Source organism: Rana temporaria, chromosome 3 (assembly GCF_905171775.1).
Source record: "Rana temporaria chromosome 3, aRanTem1.1, whole genome shotgun sequence".
Classification (NCBI taxonomy): domain Eukaryota; kingdom Metazoa; phylum Chordata; class Amphibia; order Anura; family Ranidae; genus Rana; species Rana temporaria.
The window spans coordinates 432740126-432750096 of record NC_053491.1 but is presented as its reverse complement, the minus strand read 5'-3'; the positions used below and the strand labels follow the sequence as shown (position 1 = coordinate 432750096).

Sequence of the window (9971 nt, the reverse complement as noted above, 5' to 3'; positions counted from 1 at the left end):
AACACCCTAGAGAATAAAATAGTGGTCATTCCAATACTTTTTGTCACACCGTATTTGCGCAGCGGTCTTACAAGCGCACTTTTTTTGGAAAAAATTCACTTTTTTGAATTAAAAAATAAGACAACAATAAATTTGGCCCAATTGTTTTATATATTTTGAAAGATAATGTTACGCCGAGTAAAATGATGCCCAACATGTCACGCTTAAAAATTGCGCCCGCTCGTGGCATGGCGTCAAACTTTTACCCTTAAAAATCTTGATAGGCGACGTTTAAAAAATTCTACAGGTTGCATTTTTTGAGTTACAGAGTAGGCCTAAGGCTAAAATTATTGCTCTCGCTCTAACGATCGCGGCGATACCTCACTTGTGTGGTTTGAATACCGTTTTCATATGTCGGCGCTACTCGCGTATGCGTTCGCTTCTACGCGCGAGCTCGTCGGGACGGGGCGCTTTAAAAAAATTTTTTTTTGCTTTTCGCATTTATTTTTATTTATTTAAGAATTTTTAACACTGAAAAAAATAAAAAATAAAAAATTATCACTTTTATTCCTATTACAAGGAATGTAAACATCCCTTGTAATAGAAAAAAGCATGACAGGTCCTCTTAAATATGAGATCTGGGGTCAAAAAGACCTCAGATCTCATATTTGGGCTTAAATGCAAAAAATAGAAAAAAAATAAAAAATGTCATTTTTTCAAATGACCAAAAAAAAAATTTGTCTCTTTAAGAGGCTGGGCGGGACTGACGTTTTGACGTCACTTCCGCCCAGCCGAGCTATGGGGACGGGCGAAGGAGATTTTTCCTTCAGTCCCGTCCCCGCTCACCAGCCGACAGCATCCGATCGCCTCCGCCGCTACCGACGGCTCCGGTAAGCGGCGGAGGGCACGGGAGAGCGGCGGGAGGGGGGGGGGCCCCTCTCCCGCCACCGATAACGGCGATCTCGCGGTGAATCCGCCGCGGAGACCGCCATTATCGGATTCCAGACCGCGCACCCTAAAGATGGATACCTCGGTTGTGACAGCAGCTGCTGCCGTTACCGAGATATCCGTCTTTAAAAATAGGACGTACATCGTCGTGCGCAGGTCTGGAAGTGGTTAAATCTTCTGCCCTTGTTGTTTTAACTTTGGATAGTAAAACTTTTTTTTTCTGCCACTTCCTGGGCTTATGACATCATGCACAGCTCTCTCTCTCTCTCACTCTCCTGAGAGTTTGCCAGGAAAGATGGGGGTATGAGTCATAAGAGGGACAATGAGAGCTGCAGAGCTGGAGGTGTGACTCTGTGTGTCTGTGTAAATCCAGGAAGTGAACAGGCAACAGCTTCAGCTGCCCACAGTTAAAATGGATGTAGCCAGACTCAGTAGAGGGAGATTTCTGCAGCATATTTGGCTAGTACATAATCACAGTATATATAAAATAAAATGCAAAGTGGTCGGAAGGGAGGCTTCAGAATGGCAAAGATGTTTTTATTACAAATGATGTGAGCAGGCTGCAGTTCCTCTTTACCACTTCAGCCCCAGAAGATTTGGCTGCTCAATGACCAGGCCATTCTTTGCGATTCGGCACTGTCAATTGCACAGTTTGTACCCAAACAAAATTGACGTCCCTTTTTCCCCCCACAAAAAAATGTCCTCAGTTTAGGTCGATATGTGTTCTTCTACATATTTTTGGTAAAAATAATTTTTAGTACTTTACCTGTACACAGTATTTTACAACATGAATGTTAACTCTGGAGAGGTAAGTTGTTTAAAAGGCTCCTATTCTTATGTCACATTGCAGCAGAAGCAGAGCTTTTTTTCTCAGAAAATAGGTGCAGGAACTCAACCACGACCCCGTTCAGATTTCAAAAACATTAGGGGGGTCTTAAAGGGGCATTAAATAACAGGATTGCATTACATACAGAGTGCAGAGTTCAGGGGGTTACATACAGAGTGCAGAGCTGTCATTTGTAAACACAGAAACCAGACTTCTGTGTTTACAAGTAATTGTGGTGAGCAGGCACCAAAGGGTCTGAGCCAGAGATGGTGGAACTGAGTTCCCCCAAGTTCCCCTTGAAAAAAAGCCCCGAGCAGAAGCATTATAGAGAATTGAACCCCTTAACGCCCGCTGCACGACTATTTACGTCCGCACAATGGCACGGACAGGCAGAAGGACTAATATATACGTCCTTGCCTTCTAGCGGGTGGGAGGTCCGATCGGGGCCCCCCCCCCACTGCGTGCGGCGTGCGGATTCCCTCGGGGAGCGATCCGGGACGACGGCGCGGCTATTCGTTTATAGCAGCTCCGTCGCGATCGCTCCCCAGGGCTGAAGAACGGGGAGAGCCGTATGTAAACACGGCTTCCCCATGCTTCACTGTGGCGGTGCATCGATCGTGTCATCCCCTTTATAGGGGAGACACAATCGATGATGTCAGACCTACAGCCACACCCCCCTACTGTTGTAAACACACACTAGGTGAAGCCTAACACGTTCAGCGCCCCCTGTGGTTAACTCCCAAACTGCAACTGTCATTTTCACAATAAAGAATGCAATTTAAATGCATTTTTTGCTGTGAAAATGACAATGGTCCCAAAAATGTGTCAAAATTGTCCGAAGTGTCCGCCATAATGTCGCAGTCACGAAAAAAAAAAAAAAAAAAATCGCTGATCGCCGCCAATAGTAGTAAAAAAAAAAAAATTAATAAAAATGCAAAAAAACTATCCCCTATTTTGTAAACGCTATAAATTTTGCGCAAACCAATCGATAAACACTTATTGCGATTTTTTTAACCAAAAATAGGTAGAAGAATACGTATCGGCCTAAACCGAGGACAAAAAATGTTTTTATATATGTTTTTGGGGGATATTTATTATAGCAAAAAGTAAAAAATATTGAATTTTTTTCAAAATTGTCGCTCTGTTTTTGTTTATAGCGCAAAAAAACGCAGAGGTGATTAAATACCACCAAAAGAAAGCTCTGTTTGTGGGGGAAAAAGGACGCCAATTTTGTTTGGGAGCCACGTCGCACGACCGCGCAATTGTCTGTTAAAGCGACGCAGTGCCGAATTGTAAAAACGCCTTTGGGCATTTAGCAGCATATTGGTCCGGGGCTTAAGTGGTTAAGGAGCCCTATCTAACTTGCCTCCAAATAACCAGCCAGCCAAACAGAGCCAGCCGTGATCGTATAGTGGTTAGTACTCTGTGTTGTGGCCGCAGCAACCCCGGTTCGAATCCGGGTCACGGCAGTTGACATTTTTACTCTAATTTTGTTATTAGTATGGTGAGTGTGTCTGAACTTTAATAAAAAAAGAAACAAACAAAGCTCCAGTGAAAGCGCTATAGTCTCTAAATGAATCAGTTCGCTGGGAACTGTGAAGACATAAGGAGAGAACAAAGCGCACGGCTTCCTTGTGCAATACAGTTTTATTGAGTAAATAAAGGATTAATAACAAGTTGCACTCACAAGAGTATTGTAAAGCTGAGCATTCATGTAGGTATTCTTAGGCAGCATATGGAGTGAGATCCTCTGTACGGTGGGAGAGCGGAGGCTGAGAGGAGTGGAATCCATCATGCAGCAGCCAACAGGCTTCACCCAAGCCATTTGTTTAGACCAGGATCCCTATTCCACGGTGAGGCAGATCCCGCCTCTTTGATCACATGACTACAGGCTGTGCCAGCTGACAGGGCGCTCTAGATTTGACAGGCCAACGCGTTTCAGGTCAGCCCAGTCCTCTCTGAGAGGTCTTTTTATCAAGTGTGGGTGGTGTCGGCATAATTAACCCTAAAGGTGTCAGCCAATGGACAATCATGGTATACACACAGGCATAGTTAATGAGGGAACTAATAGGTGTCAGAAAACGATGTTTAATACATTTTAAACCTTTTTGATCCTTTGATGGCTATCATGTTTCTCCAGCAGAGTAACAAACATGCAGCAACATAAAAACAACTCGGTTATACTTGATACACCAATACTGAATGTATTTTATAAAAAGTTGTATAGTATAAAAGTTTAAAAATGGGTTTGCAAAAGTTTTTTGCATACATTTACTTTATATTATCATAAATGAATTGTTTGTATAAAAAAAATCAAAAATGATTTGTATTAAAACGGGAAGATTCATTTAACTTATAATAAAGGATAATACAATATATATCATAGTCTACTAATACCATATGAGCTACAGTTCATTTTGATATTAGTATTATTATTATAATAATATGAACCTTATGGACTCCATGTGTGGGATGGATTTACACACGTGTAAAAGCCAAAGATTATTTAAAAAAAAAATGTTAATGTTAATTAATATTTTTGTTATTAATCTTATGTACTTTTAATGAACATTGTATATAAATGTATCGAGAGTTCCTATAAAGGTAATTTTTAAGAAATATGTTTTTCCCGTAGTCTTAGAGCAGAGGTCTCTAAACTGCGGCCCTGGGGCCAGATGCAGCCCTTTGCTTGCCTTTATCTGGCCCTTGGGGCACCATTCCATCCACTGACACCAACAATGGGGCATATGGAGCACTATCAAAAGGGCACAATACCTTCAATTAATACCAACGATTGGCTACTATTCCTCCCACTGACACCAACGATTGGCTACTATTCCTCCCACTGACACCAACGATGGGCCACTATTCCTCCCACTGACAGCAACAATGGGCCACTATTTCTCTCACTGACAGCAACGATGGGCCACTATTTCTCCCACTGACACAAACGATGGGCCACTATTTCTCCCACTGACACAAACGATGGGCCACTATTTCTCCCACTGACAGCAACAATGGGCCACTATTCCTCCCACTGACAGCAACAATGGGCCACTTTTTCTCCCACTGACACCAACGATGGGCCACTATTTCTCTTGCTGGCAGCAACGATTGGGCAGAATTCTTTCCATTAACACCAACAATGGGGCACTATTCTATTCACTATTCATACCTCCAGGGCATGGTTTACTCCCACTGGACACCAGGACATTTTCTACTCCCACTGGCCCCCCTAAAGTCTGAAGGACAGTAAACTGGCCCTTTGCTCAAAAAGTTTGGAGACCCCTGTCTTAGAGGAAGAACTTTAATCGTATAGCCGTGTGCGGTCATCCCCAAAAAAGCATGTGTGTGGCTAACCACACATATGACACTCACCGCCAATTTACAGGATGTTAACGGATCTGCTATGGCATGTGATGGTAGGCGGATCACTGAATAATAAACACGTGTATATGCATGTATAGGTCAGCAGAGAAAGAAAGGTATAAATAGAGAGAATCTGAAATGCATTTGTCCTGGCAACCCTAGAGTGCCCCCTGTCAGCTGGCATAGCCTGGAGTCATGTGAATCATGGAGGCGGGATCTGCTTCACCATGGACTCTGGATCCTGGTCTGAACGAACGACTCGCTCAAAGCTTGTTGGCTGCTGCATGCTGGATTCCACCCCTCTCAGCCTCCGCTCTCCTACCATCCAGAGAATCCCGCTCCATATACTGCCTAGGAGTACCTACATGAATGCTCAGCTTTACAATACTCTTGTGAGTGAAACTTGTTATCATCCCTTTATTTACTCAATAAAACTGTATTGCACAAGGAGCCTGTGCGCTTTGTTCTCTCCTTATGTCTTCACAGTTCCCAGTGTCCTTCTGGCAGATGGAGCTCCATGGTCCTAGGCAATAGCTTTGTTTAACTCTTTGTTTGGCGGATTATACACTGCATTATCTTTATGGAGAGCGCTTGTTTTATATTTGGGGTCATTTAGAGATTATAGCGCTCCAGTGTGAAAGCACTCAGGCTTAAAGCGGTTGTAAACCCGCATATACATTTTTTTTTTGTTTTAACCCTGCAAGGCAAAAGCCATAATGAGCTAGTATGCACCGCATATTAGCTCATTATGAAATACTTACCTCGGAACGAGGTAGGGAACTTACCTGGTCCACGCCGAGCCGAGTGTGTCTTCCGGGTATCGCCGCTCCAGCGCTATGATTGGCTGGAGCGGCGATGACGTCACTCCCACGCATGCGCGCGGGAGATTTCAATCCGGCATGGGTCGGCGTGGGCCGGCCCTTCAGCCGAGGATCCCCCCTGTGCATGCGCCGCTGCAATCAGAGGCGCATTGCGAGGGGAATATCTCCTAAACCGTACAGGTTTAGGAGATATTCTTTATACCTACAGGTAAGCCTTATTATAGGCTTACCTGTAGGAAAAGGTCAAAAATGTGCGTTTACAATCACTTTAAAAAAAAAAAATTGCAAGCTCAACTGCCGTGACCCGGATTCGAACCGGGGTTGCTGCGGCCACAACACAGAGTACTAACCACTATACGATCACGGCTAGCTGTTTGGCTAGCTGGTTGAGAGGCGGCTGTTTAGGGCTCTTTAAATCCTGTAACCCTTTCATGACTAAGCCTATTTCTGAACTTTAGTGTTTACGAGTTAAAATCTGTATTTTTTGCTAGAAAATTACTTAAAACCCCCCAAACTATATATATATATATATATATATATATATATATATATATATATATAATTTATTTTTTGCAGAGAATAAAAAATTGTTGCAATATTTTATGTCACACAGTATTTGTGCAGCAGAGTTTTAAACGCACATTTTTGGGAAAAAGGACACTTTCATGAATTAAAAAAAAAAAAACAGTAAAGTTAGCCCAATTTGATATTATGCCGAGTAAATAGAAAATAGATACCAAACATGTCACGCTTTATAATTGCACGCATCTCGTGGAATGGCGACAAACTACGGTACCTAGAAATCTCCATAGGCGAAGATTTAATTTTTTTTTACGGTTACCAGGTTAGAGTTACAGAGCAGGTCTAGTGCTAGAATTATTGCTCTCACTCTGACGATCATGGCAATACCTCACATGTGTGATTTGAACACCGTTTACATATGCAGGCGTGACTTCCGTATGAGTTTTCTTTGCTGCGCGAGCTCGCGGAGACTGGATCCGTCGGCCCCGGATGTTGAGCATAGAGATTTCCAGCAGACCAGATGGTCGCCAGAGTCTCTATGATCGTCGGAGGCCAGGCACGATGTTATGATGTCACGCCCGGCCTCTGCATTCAAAAAAACGACGCTGGTTTCTGCTGTGAAGTAGTGATCGTTTTTTATTTTTTTTTATTTTAGTCTTCCCAGCCTAGAGGTGAGATGTGGGGTCTTATTGACCCCATATCTCACTGTAAAGAGGTCCTGTCATGCCATATTCCTATTACAAGGGATGTTTACATTCCTTGTAATAGGAATAAAAGAGATCAAAATTTTAATTTATTTTTTTAAAGTGTCAAACCTATTTTTTTTTAAAGTAAAATTAACCATTATATATATATTTTTTAAAGTGCCCCTGTCCCCGTGTGCTCGCACGCAGAAGTGAACGCATATATAAGTCCCGCCAACATATGAAAACGGTGTTCAAACCACACGTGTGAGGTGTTGCCGCGAACGATAGAGCGAGAGCAATAATTCTAGCACTAGACCTCCTCTGTAACTAAAAAAATGTAACCAGTGAAAAAAATGTAAAGCATCGCCTATGGGGATTTCTAAGTACCGAAGTTTGGCGCCATTCCACAAGTGTGTGCAATTTTGAAGCGTGACATGTTAGGTATCTATTTACTCGGTGTAACATAATCTTTCACATTATGTAAAAAAATTGGGCTAACTTTACCGGTTTTTTTTTTAAAGCATGAACGTTTTTTTTTCCAAAAGAAACGCGTTTTAAAAATTTCTGCGCAAATACTGTGCAAGATAAAAAGTTGCAATGACCTCCATTGTATTCTCTAGGGTCTCTGCTAAAAAAAAAAAAAAAAACATATATAATGTTTGGGGTTCTATGTAATTTTCTAGCAAAAAAAATTATGATTTTTACATGTAGGAGCGAAGTGTCAGAATTGGTCTGGTTGTTAAGTGGTTAAAGTGAATTCAGCTTTACATGAGCAAATGGTTTACTTCATATCTTCATTGAAAATATAGCGGTCCATACATTGCACTCCCCGGATGGATAAAAATGGCGGACTCTAATTCTGACAGACTTTTCACCTCAGAACTTTACCTCAGGACACTTCTCCTGCACATCACTTTCCTGTCACAAATTGGTACTCCTGTCCTGCCATCTTCAGCCCACTAGGCCTTACTCTAAATAAGTCCCAGCAGTTTCTGTAATTGATTGTACTTGGTGGCATATGACTGCGTAGTTACTAGGCCCGGGGCCTGCAGAACCCCTCCCAGGGGGGCCTAGTAGTTTAACAGCTCTGTACTTGGTGATGGACTACTGATCCCAGCCCAGATAGTCCTACTTGCAAATCCTGCACCCTCGGGGCGACATTGATTTGACACATTTCCTCACAGTCTCTCTCCCTCCTCTGATCCAGGACTCCTCATCACTGGCCTTGTAATGACAAAGCTCCCTCACAGACTCCCTGTGGTACACTCACCAACCTACTTCCTGCCCCAGGTCCTTGATGGAGGATTTTATCTGGACGTACATTCCAACAGCCTCTAGCCAATCTCCCAGGCTACTTCACTGGGCCTCACCCCCCCCCCCCCCCAGATGGGGGTGGGGTCCCTGCACTGTTTAGTACTCCATCCTTCACTTCTCCCGGCCGACAACTGCCTCCTAGTGGCATGTTACCTCAGCTTATATAGGAGGCCCGCCCCCTGTCCTAGTTGGAGATTGGTCAGATTTCCCACACAAGCTGCCTGCCACTCCAGTCCCAGGCCCTTCCCCCTACTCTGTACATTCTCCCCAGAGACAGGGGAGACACCTCAGAACTAGAGCACAGGTGGCCACACCCACTGCTACACTGAACACTCCCAGTCCCAGATCAAAACAAACAGGCCTGCATAGAGCACAGGCCTGCCTAAATTTGCCTGTACTGATACCTAAAACCTAGAAAACACAATTCTAGTACCTACCAATAGGTAGTGGGTGCTACATTTACATTGTAGCAAAGTGTAATTTCTTAATTTCTTCTGTGTTGTCACATGAAAAGATATAATAAAATATTAAAAAAAATGTGAGGGGTGTATTCACTTTTGTGAGATACTGTGTGTGTATATATATATATATATATATATATATATATATATATATATATATATATATAAATAACACGTTGGGCATCTATTTACTTTTCACTTAAAGCGGATGTGGCATGAAAAAAAAATATTAAAAGCCAGCAGCTACAAATACTGCAGCTGCTGACTTTTAATATTAGGACACTTACCTGTCCTGGAGTCCAGCGCCGTCCGCAGTAGAGGACGAGCGATCGCTCGTCACTCTGCTGCTCCCCCCGCCATCATCAGTAAAGGGGACCAGGAACATAAAGCGCTCCGGCTTCACTACCCGGTTCCCTACGGCACATGCGCGAGTTGTGCTACGCCGCTGATTGGCTCCCGCTGTGCTCTGGGAGCCGAGTGTTCCCAGAGCACAACGGGGGGAGGACGGGAGGTGACGTTCTGCCCGCAGTTTACCCGGAACTGTGTGTCCGGAAGTGGGTGCAAATACCTGTCTTTAGACAGGTATCTGCACCCCCCTCCCCCCTGAAAGGTGTCAAATGTGACACCGGAGGGGGGGGAGGGTTTCCGATCAGCGTGAGTTCCACTTTAGGGTGGAGCTCCGCTTTAACCTCATCTTTTATATTTTACTAAAAACATGGGCAATATATTGTGCTTTTGTGTACTAAAAGTATCTGACTTACCCTTCATTTGCTGAAGTTATGGATAGGGGTATAGGAATCACTGACCTTATGCTTATGGAACTCTCAGGTTGACGTTAGGAATATTATACCGTGGAACCTTGGATTACCAGCATAATCCATTCCAGGAGAATGCTCATAATCCAAAGTACTCGCATATCAAAGTGATTTTTCCCCATTGAAGTCAATGGAAACTAAAATAATTTGTTCCGCATTGACTTCAATGGTATACAATACCGCAGGGCTCAAAATTTCAAGTTCTGAACTACTAGCCAGGCCTCAAGAGT

General features: G+C 43.3%; 2 non-coding genes across 2 annotated transcripts; one reads left to right on the top strand and one right to left on the bottom strand.

Annotated features, from left to right (window-relative positions):
• The first annotated feature begins 3150 nt into the window (after positions 1-3150).
• Positions 3151-3222, top strand: TRNAH-GUG. The gene has a single exon. It is a non-coding gene; the product is annotated as a tRNA-His (tRNA).
• A 3016-nt stretch (positions 3223-6238) lies between these two features.
• On the bottom strand, positions 6239-6310 carry TRNAH-GUG. The gene has a single exon. It is a non-coding gene; the product is annotated as a tRNA-His (tRNA).
• Positions 6311-9971: the final 3661 nt, after the last annotated feature.